We start from the raw sequence: 12,190 nt of genomic DNA, 5'->3' as shown, positions 1-12,190 counted from the left end.
AGGAAAAATAGTCAATAGTAGAAGTAGGAAGATTAGGATGAAGAGGTATGGAAGGAAAAGTGGGGATTTCTCTGTGGATAACTTCCACCTTGCCCTTGAAATAATTAGCTAAGTGTTTTAGTGAAAGTAGTGGAGCATGTTGTACAGGGAGGGCAAAGAAGGGAGTTAAATAGAGACAGAGGAAAGATGCTGTGATTTAGATGTGTACACGTTTATAAGAGAGTTAAAGTAGAGTTAAAGCAGAAGAGTAATTTGTAGTGAAGGAAACGTTCTAGAGTGCAACTACTTCCAGAGGTGTTCAGCAAGGCACCCTGGGCCATATTTACTAAGCGGTGGTAATCCATAAGACACACATTTTATACTGGAAGACATCTTACGTGGCCAGATGTACAAAGCCTTTCTGGAGGATGTTTTATGGAGCAGCACTGATTAGCAAAAATGGCTGATTATATCTACAGCCATAATTACTAAAAGCCAGTAAGATGTCTCAAGAAATGGCATGGCTCCACAATGTGCCTTTTTATTGCTTTTTGAATGAGATCAATAATCAAAATGATATATGCCAGCCGTATTTACTAAACAAGGGTAGCTATTTGAGTGAATGTCTTTAAAAGTGCTTTGTCATTTCTTTGAGCATTTTCCAGAAAGCTTTGCCTTATTTACAATTTTAATATCAGTGAAATGTTGCCAATTTTGCAATTGTTTGCTAAAATGTAGCCAGAATTTTGCCAAATTTCACATAAATGGCAGTAAATAGCAGTGTATAAAGGGCAAATTGCCATGGACTTGGAATTCAAATGTTGGCCAAGCTTACTGATTTATGCAAAAATGTTAATTAAAATAATAAAAAGAGCTAATGTTACCTGGTTCACGCAATTTGTTGAAAATGATGTATATTTCTTGTAGCTATAGCATCACGTCCATAAAAAGTCACGAATGCTTGCCCTTAACAGACTATTAAAGTGATATAATGAATGTACTGTGTAATAGCTGAAGTGTGGGTGATTGTTGGATTAATGTATTACTAATCTACAGTACTTTAAAGGGATTCACTTTGAGCTTATTTTCAAGGTAGATTTTTTTTTTCTACAAAGATGCGAATGCAACTGTATTACACACTTCATTGAATGCACATGCTCACATTAAAAACATTTGCCTTCAGATAATTGAACAGTTAATATGTAATATTTGTGCACTTGCTATGATTCTTTCCTTAGGACTCCTTAGCTTACAGACCCCTTCTCTACCACTTAAAAGACTGCAATGCAGGCTAGCAATCTTTGCTACCATGTTTTCTGTAGAATTACTTATTTATACTCTGACAGAGATAGAAAGAAAGAGACAGACAGCAACATATATCTATTATCCCTTTTAATTTACCAGTAGCTGGGGCTTGTCAGAGAAAAAGAACCACTGTAAACTGCGGCCAAGGTAAGCTGTCCAGAGCCTAAACTGATACAGCCACCCACATTTTTTGCCCCAGAGTAACACGAAATGAGTTGGGCTACATCTGCACTGCTTCAGGATAAGGAAGGTTGCACAAATTCTAATTTGTCATGGTACCTGCCATAGCGCTTTATGGCCCATCACAGCCTCTAGGGAAATCTGTCCTTCAAATGTACCTAGAGCAGCATTTTCATTCAAAAACATATGTGTTTATATTTTTTTATAAATCAATTATGTAGTATTAGATAATGCTTACTGCATTTTTTTCACTCTACTCTTTATGTCCTTTTGAATTATTTTTAATGTTTTAAGCTTCCTTGGGTTGCTACTATTCGGCAACCACAGCCCTTCCTCTTTGGAAAAGGTCAACCATATTGGGTACCATGGGAAGCATGATCTGGGGAGAACGGATCAATCGTCAGCTTAGATAATTTACTGCCGTAAATTTAAGGTACTGCTGCATTTATTTAAATGACAAGAACAATAACAACAGGGAAGAGGCAATTCCCCTTTAAAGTAGTAATAGCCCCATAAATTAATGTTTAATCTTTACCTTTATCTGAACTGTAGTACTCTGAGCTTAACTGGTTGCCAGGGAAACAGCCTGTGAAAGTGTCAGTGAATTTTATAACAAAATCAAAGATGGCCATGGGGTCAATCAATTTGAAGCTGTGTCATTATTGGGGTATTATGTCACAGGTTCCTCTTGGCTGCCATTGCAAGGCTAAACCCAGGAGCCATGTTATTCTTAAAAGCTGTTATCTTGGCAAACAATAGGACCGCAGACCTCAGAGTACTGCGGTTCAGTTCCAGGTGTTAAACAAAAAAAGAAAATTCAAACAGCATGGATTGCTGCTTTAAAACAATCCCTGACCTCACATATTTTGTCAAATGGGGCTCTGGCATGATATAAAACCCATGTGAAAACAACCACGCCTTTCCCCAAGTCATTTCACCTCAAGGAGATCCATGGTTCAGCAGATTAATTGCATTTGTTCCTTTAATCATTTTCAGGAGAATAATATGACTGTCAGTGAGCTAATGAATAAGGATAATGTTGCACGTCATAAGGACATTCTCTTTTATCATTATCTGGCAATAACATTGCCGGAGGTTTTATTGTACTCCCAAGCACAGGCAAATATCTACTTAATGGGGGTTTTCTCCTGGAAGCAAGCCCAGGGTAAAGTAACGATAAGAAATCCACTGCTGAGGAGGCGTGCACGACAGGGAGGTGAATGGCAGCTTAGAGTGTGAGCTCCATCCCCTCCGGCGTTTCAAACTGATCTAACTCCAGCAAAAACACAGTAACTGCATAATTCAGAACCTGCAGCACGTGTCTAAATATACAGAGATGGCATCAATCAAAACTTTAAGGAAAAAAACACAGCCGATGTCTACTTATTTTAAGAGCAAAGAGGCTGCCAGGGCTGACATACCTGAATCTCCAGTGCAGACAGCATCAGCAGATCCAGAATTGGACTCCTCGCCTGAAGAACCAGACGATATGGCTGTAATGCGACGTAAGGACATGAAGGAGTTCTGCAGCAATATGAAACAATTCTTTAAATCTGAACTATGGGCACTTCGGAAGGATGTGGATGCACTGGGGGAGCGTACGGCCGCTTTGGAATCCAGGGCAGATGAGACTGCTACAACCACAGTACAAACGCAGACTCAAATATCCACCCTAAAGGCACAGATCACTTCCCTAGAAGATAAAATTGAAGACGCAGAGAACCGCGACCGGCACTGTAACATATGGCTGAGAGGGGTCCCAGAAGCTATAACAGACCCAGAGGAATTCACCTCGAGGTGGCTAGAACATATATTCCCAGACATGGCTGCGAGAGACCTGGTTCTAGACAGATGCCACCGGGCGCTGAGGGGAAGACCCCAACAAGGAAACCCCCCGAGGGACGTGGTGCTTAGATTCCACTGTTACCGCACCAAAGAAGAAACATGCCGGATACAAGGGAACTGAAGGTGGTGGAGTTTGAGAAAATAAAATTTCAAGTGTATCAGAATCTGTCACCTGCCACGCTAGCAAAACGGAGAGCAATGGCCCCAGTTACCAGAACGCTACGAGATCAAGAGATTAGATATCGCTGGCTATTCCCATGTGCCCTCATGGTCTTTAAAAACATAGTGGCACATACCCTCAAAAATATGGAGGACACTGAGGGATTCCATAGGAGGGTCCTGGGATCCTGGGATCAACACAGAGTCCCCACGCCATGCGGCGGCTAAAGATGGCGCCCCCACGCAGTCATGAGTTAACCCACGACTGATGCACTGAGCCCTGTATAAAAGACCCTCCACTATCCACAAACACCGGAATCTACTGTATGGACCAACCCCAATACTGCCCCTCATGACCTCGGGACCGTTTTGGACCCCTTCCGCAGCCCTTGCCAGTCCCTAGAGAGGGGAATCGGCGCCCTACAACGCAGCAGGTCCTACTCATGTTTTTGGAACGGTAGCCATCTTAACTTGCTCCTTCCCTGAGGTGCACGGGAACTTCACTGATCTTCGTGGGCTTGTCCAGTGACACCATCACCCTGCACCGTCTTCCCGCGAGTGCTGGATCCCCGGCGCCTGCGCAGTAGAGGGAGGAAGCGGAGGCGCTTGCTGCCCTCCCCAAGATGGCTGCCGTGGAGCGCTGCAACGCACGGGATCCCTGGCACCTGCGCAGTAGAGGGAGGAAGTGGAGGCGCTTACTGCTCTCACCAAGATGGCCGCCGAAGAGCGCTGCCACGTATGGGATCCCTGGCGCCTGCACAGTAGAGGGAGGAAGCGGGGACGCTTACTGCCCTCACCAAGATGGCCGCCGAGGAGCGCTGCCATGCGCGCTCCCCCCCGAGGATTCACAGAACGGGTAGACTAATGGGGGCAAAGATGCGGAGAGGCTCCGGACACATGCCCCAGTACTGTGGTCTCCCATATGCACACACACACACACACACACACAATTAAAAGGATCTAAGGGAAAGGGGGGGAGGAGGAGAGGGGATGGGCAGGGGGAGGAGGAGAGAGGGGGGTGGGGGGGAGGAGGAGAGGGGGGGTGGGGGGGGAAGAAAGAGGGGGGGTGGTGGGGGGGGAGAGGGGATGGAGGGGGAGGAGAAATGGGGGGGTGGAGGAGAGGGGGATGGGGGGGAGAAGGAGAGGGGGAGTGGGGGGGAGGGAGGAGAGAGGAGGAAGGAGAAGCAGGAGAAGGGAGGGGAGAGAAGAAGAAGGAGGGGGGAGGAAGAGGAGAGTAGGGGGGGGCAGCTGGTTGAGTTCCCACACACAGAAGCCAATCCCACCACATGGTTCATTATAAAAGGGTTTTAAAAATTAGCTGAGCCCCACAACCATTGTCTAGAGAAACTAAAGCCTATCACTCCCTATAAAGCGCTAACTGGGATGCTAGCCTCCCAGCTTGAGATGCCAGGGTGCAGGGCACAGGAACTGCTAAGATGCTGAACAACGTAGCTTCTGGAGGTATATAGATAGGGCAGACATAAGTGAGCGGGGAGGCAGGCTGTAAGGTTAAAAACTGTATCTGCCAGCTCTGTTCTTTTCAGGGACTGAACAGGTTAAAATAAATATGTGTCAAGCTTTATTTTCGCAAGAAGACTAGATGGTAAAAGTATTTCAGCTTTAGACCAGCTGTCCCAGGATATCTATTACATAAGAAACAAGATTATAAGAAACAAGACCTCTAGTCTTGTTTCTGACCCCATTAGTAGTTATTGACCTTTGATCCATATTTCTACTAATTTAGGCCAGATGATATATGTCATTTTAGATGTATGATCTATACATGGGAACTGAATTTGTAACAGATGTATGAAATTGACACACGATGTATTGTCCTTGCCTTTTGTATAAATATTCCTCTGTTAAGCATATTAAAACAGAGGTGATGACTCGGCTACCTTGTGTGCATTGAGTCTTTGCTTCTCCGAGCTCGACTATCATATCTGAGACCAGAAGCATATAGCAGCTGCGTGATGAATCTCCCCGGGTCGAGTAGAAGAAGTTGCCTGCTCTAAGGTCTGGTCAGGTAGACTGGACCTAACAAATGGTGTCAGAAAAAAGTGGGATTTGCACAGAAAAAAGGTGAGAAAAACATTTTTTATTGTTTCTCACCGTTTCTCTGCGAATCTAAAGAACCTAAATTTTATAGGGCAGAAGAATCGAGAGTTTGAGTCTCCGATTTATATAACAAAGGGTTGGAGTCCCAATTGTTTAATTGAGAATCGAGAGTTTGAGTCTCCGATTTATATAACAAAGGGTTGGAGTCCCATTTGTTTAATTGAAACGGGCTGTACTGATATGGTGTCTCAGATATGATGGTAATTTAGGATAAGCTAATAATTGTTTAGGTTAAGATATTAAGAATGATAAGACTAACCTTATTGTATGCTTGTTAAGATAAAATTCCTTTATAAATTGTTTATGGGATTATAGGTATACTGTATGAAGAAATGTACTGTAGGATGAGTTAAAATAACCCTTATGGATGAATGCAGTGTGGCATAGGTGCCTCAATTAACTCTCAAGCACAGCAACAAAGCTGGGAAGATAAAAGATTTTTTTTGTCTGTCTCCCTCTCACGTTGCCTGCATGTATAAGCCGCTCTAGCCCCCACCTTTTTTCCCCCCAGTGATTTGTTACACAGGAAAGGAACAGGAATGTTGAAGACAGAGAAGAAAAAAAGAGAGAGACAAGAATTAGAAAGTTGAAATAATAAGAATTTTGTTTTATAGGACAAGTTACAGAGATGGTTTTCTTTTTGTTGAAATGTTGTTAGCAAGTGAGCAGAGCTCTTAGGAGAGAGAAAGAAAGAAACATATAATTTTTCCAATTTAATTTTAAGACATGCAAACCCAAATTATTTGTGCCACATTAACCAAGTATGAGTGTATTTTAAGTTGAATTAATAATATTTTCCCGTCTGAATTGAAAAGTGGAAAACAAGAGTATAACAGGTATAGGTTTCTTTTTCCATTAGAATGTTTTTATTACATTTTCAGGCATGAATATGATAAAAAGGTTGATTGTATGTAATCCCTGTGTGTGTGCTTGTAAGAATCTGAGTGAATTCTATCCATATGAAAGTGTTATTTGCATTGAATAATAAGAAAAACGGTTTATTGTATGTATACAAAATTACTATTCAGGGCAAGTGCTTCTAAAATAAGAATATAATTAATTGCTCATGTTGAAATTTAATTTTTAAAAGGAGTACACCCCCATTATAATATAAACTAATTAATACTGGAAAGGGGAAAGTTTTGGGTATCTGTGGAGAAAAAAAGAATAAAGAAAGGATTAATTATTTTTGTATACAGTTCTGTCACTGGAATAATAAGGATGTTTATCGTACTGGCCAGGCGATTTATTTCCTTAAACAGAATTACAATTCTTTTTCTCTAAATCTCCACAGATAAAATCAGGTGAATATGTTATATAGAAATAACAGGCGAAATATATTCTAGACACAAAGCTAACTAGAAGCTCAGCATTTTAAAATTAGTTTTAAAAGTTAATTATGATATGAAAAAAAAGGATATCTTTATAAATTTAGTCTGCAGGATCAAATTGTTTTGTTTTCCTATTTATTAGAATAGGTGAGAAAATATGTGTCTGTTATTTTTGTAAAAACTGGTTGAATGTGTGAATGAAGCGTAAAATTCTGTTTGTTTTGTGTCTGCACTCTGTGCTGTTTTTGTGTATAACCAGTAACTAAAACTGTCTAAAGTATATATTAAGTCTATAATATTCTGTTAAACAAAGATCCAGTTGTAATTTTTGAATACCAGTAACATTATCGGGCTCTGTGACGAGCTGCATATTTCAAGCTGTCCTAAATTGTATTGCAGTAACCAGTAATTAACCTTTTTTTTGTTACAAGGTTTTGGCAGGAAGCCCAGAAGTTATTTGAGCTTGTTATATGGCTTGAAATGGAAACAGTTGTACATTGATTAATATAGAGTTCAAATGAACAGAGGACAGTAACCTAGAATGAGCACTCTAAACACCTGGTGGGTGGGTAATAAAGTGGTTAAAACTTAAATCTTTAATATCCGTGTAAAATGATGGGAATTAAAACAGATATTAAATGCTCAGAACCTATAGTATGAGCACAATGTAATGTTCTGGATCACTGATTAACTGCATAGAATCACTAAACTAGTGTCTTGCAGTGCGAACAGTGAAGTGGATAAAGTAACCACTAGTCCAATGTAATCAGCACAAAAAAAAAAAAACTCTAGTGCTGAGGTTCTTATAAGTGTCCAGACCCTGAAATAGCAGTAAAAAAAAAAAAAAAAGACATGGAAAAGGGACCCTAGCCAGGTCTGCCAGTATACTAGAGGGTTCTATGTGGAATTATTTTTCTGCAAAGTTGATCAAATATTTAATATTTTATCATTTTTTAACCATCTTTTTCTCTCAAATGTGTCCCACCTTTAAATCTGTGTCTATGAGGTTTTTATGCTACAGGTTGTTCTTTCAGCAAACCAGATGTTATTTGGTGTTCTAAAAGTTTCTGTCAGAAGACTATAGCAGATTATATTTATATTCAGTAGGGTTTTTTTTGAGATTTTTAATGTAAATTTTATACCCAAAGGTTTCAGGTTAGTTTTGCTATACGTCAAGCAATTCCATTAAGGTTATGCTTTAAATGCTGTTATCCTTTATGTGATATTGTTCACATGTAATAAAAGTGAACAAAAGGAGGGTGTTATTGCTGTTATTATTGCTGGCTGCCCCTGAAACCGAATGGCAAGGGCTGAGATTGTCAGCTCTTGGGTATAATATTTTACCTTACTGTGTTGCCTATAATTTTTCCCTTTGATACTGTCCCCCTTAGGGGTATAAGCTAGGAACTGTGTATGTGGGATTAACTGTGTAAGACCAGTGTGCTAGTTAATGCATTCTCTGTGTATTCCCTTTGCCTCATGGGACTGCAGCTGTCTGTGCGAGTTTATAAGTGGATTGCCTTGTATGGGTGGCCCCTTATGAGAAATAGCTGCAGAGCAGTCTCCTGGCACATGATAGAAAACGGAGGGGATATTTTGGCCTGTCAGCAAGGTATTCTTAGCTGGTGTCTTAGAGAAGAGAAGGTTTTAGAACCCCACATGATAGGTACAAATGGTGGAGTGCAAGCTCTTGTGTCTACATGTTGGTTGTATGTGTTTTAAACCTACAATGCATTGTGTTTGTCCTGTGATTTAAACCCAGGTTGGTGAATTAGCATGTGAATAAGCATTCCAATGCCCCAGCTCAGATATGGAGTGCTTGAAAGTGAACTGACCCTGTTATTTCCTATGTCATGTTCCATTAGCCCTTGAACTGTGAAATTTTGTGTGTCAGTTTTAGGGGGATATTTGGGTGGAAATATAATTATTATGGTTGCAGGAGTGAGGGGTCCAAAGTGCTGGTAGTCACTTAATTTTCCCCAGCAAGCAGGCATGATTTGACAGTGCGCAGGGTGAATTACACCAGGGCTTCCCTGTGTCCCCCAGACTTCTGGATTTTGAGCCCAAATCCCCCCAAGTTATTTCCCTAATAAGTATAAGGTCCCCCAAAGTATATTCTCTGTTTCTTGTGTTTCTGTGTGTTTCTGAGGTCCTATCCGAATAAACCGCGATGTATTTTTCTGCCTGTTTTGCTTTGTGATCGATCCCTTAAATATAAAGTTGTATTCGGCCTGGCCTACCGTGACAATCAGAAAGAATTTTTCTCATGGGAAAACCAATGGTCGCCCCAGGTACATTTTAGATTTAATGTTGTATGATTATGCTCTAAACAGACGATTTTAATCAGCGTCTATTGTGTGAAACTAATGCAATTGTTTGAGTGTCTCATGTTCAGGTGCAGTCCTTCTAATTAGATGAAGATAAAGGTGACGCAAAAGCGCTTTTCATCTAAAGTGGAGAGGCCCATTCCAGATGCAACCCCGTCAGAGTATTTTCCTGGATCCATGTTACATAAGTGCACCCACAGTCGCTTCAAAATTAAACCTCAATACAGAAGGGAAGGCCTAAAGACACAGTTATTTTCAGTTGGTGTTTTGGGTCACAATAAAACCCGGCACTAACCAAAGAAGGAGAAAAGTTCGTACCAGAAATCCGGACCTCAATATATGAACTTTGAACTTTTTAATAACCTTTTTTACAGGTTTTATTATTTTAATTACAATGTTTATGCTGTTAGGTTTATATAAGTGGTGTTCACATTAAGATGATAGGGTAGTAACAGGAATATTTTGTTTAATAATATGTCTTTTGTTTTATTGTCCTGTGTATAGCATATATGCACACCTTCTTGTTATATAATGGAATCCTGGTAAACAAAGCCCACATCTTATGTGCAATGTAACCCAATGTACTATCCATACTCAATAAGTTGCACCCCAGGAACACGAGAGTTATATTTAACCCCTTGAAAAAAGACAAGAATGCTATAAGATATTTGTAGAACTATATATATATAAAAGAAACTGGTTACGAAGGGAGTAGAAATATGACTTTGCCCTAGGGAAGTTATTGACTCTGTGATAGAAGGATAGATAAAGTATTATCCTGCAACTAGACCAGGTTATGTTATTTGGGAAAGTGATTTTAGTGTTTAAAGGTAGAGATGAGGGTTGGGATTTGTTGGGACTTGGTGGTTAGATTATTTCGCTGGGAGCGAAGCTAGTGGATGTTTTTGTATGTATGTTTGTCCTACTCATTACTCTCTGTGTTATGAACAGCAATACTTTGGTCCAGAAGTGTGTTGCAACCCCCCCACCGATGCTATGTCTCTTTTTGGTGATGAAAATGTCAGCAGTCCCCCAGAAGAAGAGACCAAAAAAGAAATCAACTGGGCCGATACAATGGCCAGATAGGAATCAAGTTATGCACTATGGGACTATTTTTTTGGTCCAGCAGGACTATGATATGGTTAACCGTTCTTTAAAAAGACTGTCTCTAAAGGATACGAGGGGGCTGAGAAGATTGGATATGAGGAAGGTGGGAAGGGTGTGTGTCAACCACAAGGAAAGGATCACAAGTCAGCCATTTTGACTATGGCATCCATTTTGTCTGTTCCGATATTCTGAGTAAATGTAGTATGTAAGATGTATGTGTTGGGCAGTCGCTCCTAGGAAATATTAACCCACACCAACCCCCACTTATGCTCAGAAATAGAATTTAAATAATGTTCCCCCTACCTAAGCAAAGAATACGAAATTGAAAGGCATTAATTATTAAAAGTAGCTCAGTTAAGAGAGTTGCGGGAGGTCTAATACCTTTTTAGGAATGTATGATTTATATGCAAAAGGGGATTTTTTAGTAGTCAATATAGATGCCGTTTTTAACGATACTAAAGACGCTATTTTAAGACTCAGTAGCAAATAGCAACAAATTAGAGCAACAGTATTGCAAAATTGTATGGCACTAGATTATCTGTTGGCAGCACAAGGAGGGGTTTGTAAGTTAGTAGGTAAAGAATGTTGTGTTTATATTGATGACCAATCAAAAAGTATACATCATGACATGGACACTCTACCAGAAATTCAATCTAGAATGCAAGAGGAACCAAAAGGGTTCGATTGGACATTTGGTCTTGGAAATTGGCTAGGTGCGTTGGGATTGAAAATTCTTTATGGAATCATGGCAATCGCAAGTTTATTACTTTGTGTGTATATGTTAATTCAGATGGCTAAAAGTGTAATCAGCTCTATTTTTGCCAAAAGAAAGCTGCTTCTGCTTCTAGCTCTACAGTTATGTATATGTTTCCCACAATGAGAGCGAGAAATACCAATAGTCTTGGTACTCGTCAACCACCCATATGTTCATCTCTGATTATCAAACGAGGTACCTAAAAGAGATAGGTTTCTGCATCCCCATGGTCTCTTAGAGGTTTCTCCCTTGGAGTTTTTCCTCTCCTGAGTGGTATGTAGAAGAATAAATGGGACTGGTCGATTGGATTGTTCTTCCAGAACAAAAGGAGGGAATGTAAGGTTAAAAACTGTATCTGCCAGCTCTGTTCTTTTCAGGGACTGAACAGGTTAAAATAAATATGTGTCAAGCTTTATTTTCGCAAGAAGACTAGATGGTAAAAGTATTTCAGCTTTAGACCAGCTGTCCCAGGATATCTATTACATAAGAAACAAGATTATAAGAAACAAGACCTCTAGTCTTGTTTCTGACCCCATTAGTAGTTATTGACCTTTGATCCATATTTCTACTAATTTAGGCCAGATGATATATGTCATTTTAGATGTATGATCTATACATGGGAACTGAATTTGTAACAGATGTATGAAATTGACACACGATGTATTGTCCTTGCCTTTTGTATAAATATTCCTCTGTTAAGCATATTAAAACAGAGGTGATGACTCGGCTACCTTGTGTGCATTGAGTCTTTGCTTCTCCGAGCTCGACTATCATATCTGAGACCAGAAGCATATAGCAGCTGCGTGATGAATCTCCCCGGGTCGAGTAGAAGAAGTTGCCTGCTCTAAGGTCTGGTCAGGTAGACTGGACCTAACACAGGCTCTTGCCGATACATCTATGGCACTCACGCAGAGGGATTTCTGCATAGGGCTGCTAGGAGATATGCAACTCACAATCTAAGGGGCGATAGGTTCGTCGGGGGATATAGACAGACCGACGAGGGATAATTGCTTGTTATGTTGGGCTCGGATTCACGGAGAGCAGGGTATATTTGTTCATCAGTATAGATATCCTCATACAAGGTA

At 40.4% G+C, this 12,190-nt stretch overlaps 1 long non-coding RNA gene across 1 annotated transcript; it reads left to right on the top strand.

The window, feature by feature from the left end:
* Window positions 1-4,712: 4,712 nt before the first annotated feature.
* Window positions 4,713-11,832, top strand: LOC142489247 (uncharacterized). Its single transcript, XR_012799827.1, has 2 exons — window positions 4,713-5,550; window positions 9,313-11,832. It is a non-coding gene; the product is annotated as an uncharacterized LOC142489247 (long non-coding RNA).
* Window positions 11,833-12,190: the final 358 nt, after the last annotated feature.

This window comes from Ascaphus truei, chromosome 3, assembly GCF_040206685.1.
Source record: "Ascaphus truei isolate aAscTru1 chromosome 3, aAscTru1.hap1, whole genome shotgun sequence".
NCBI classification, from domain to species: Eukaryota; Metazoa; Chordata; class Amphibia; order Anura; family Ascaphidae; genus Ascaphus; species Ascaphus truei.
Note: the sequence above shows the minus strand (reverse complement) of the source record. Positions and strands in the feature narration are given on the sequence as shown.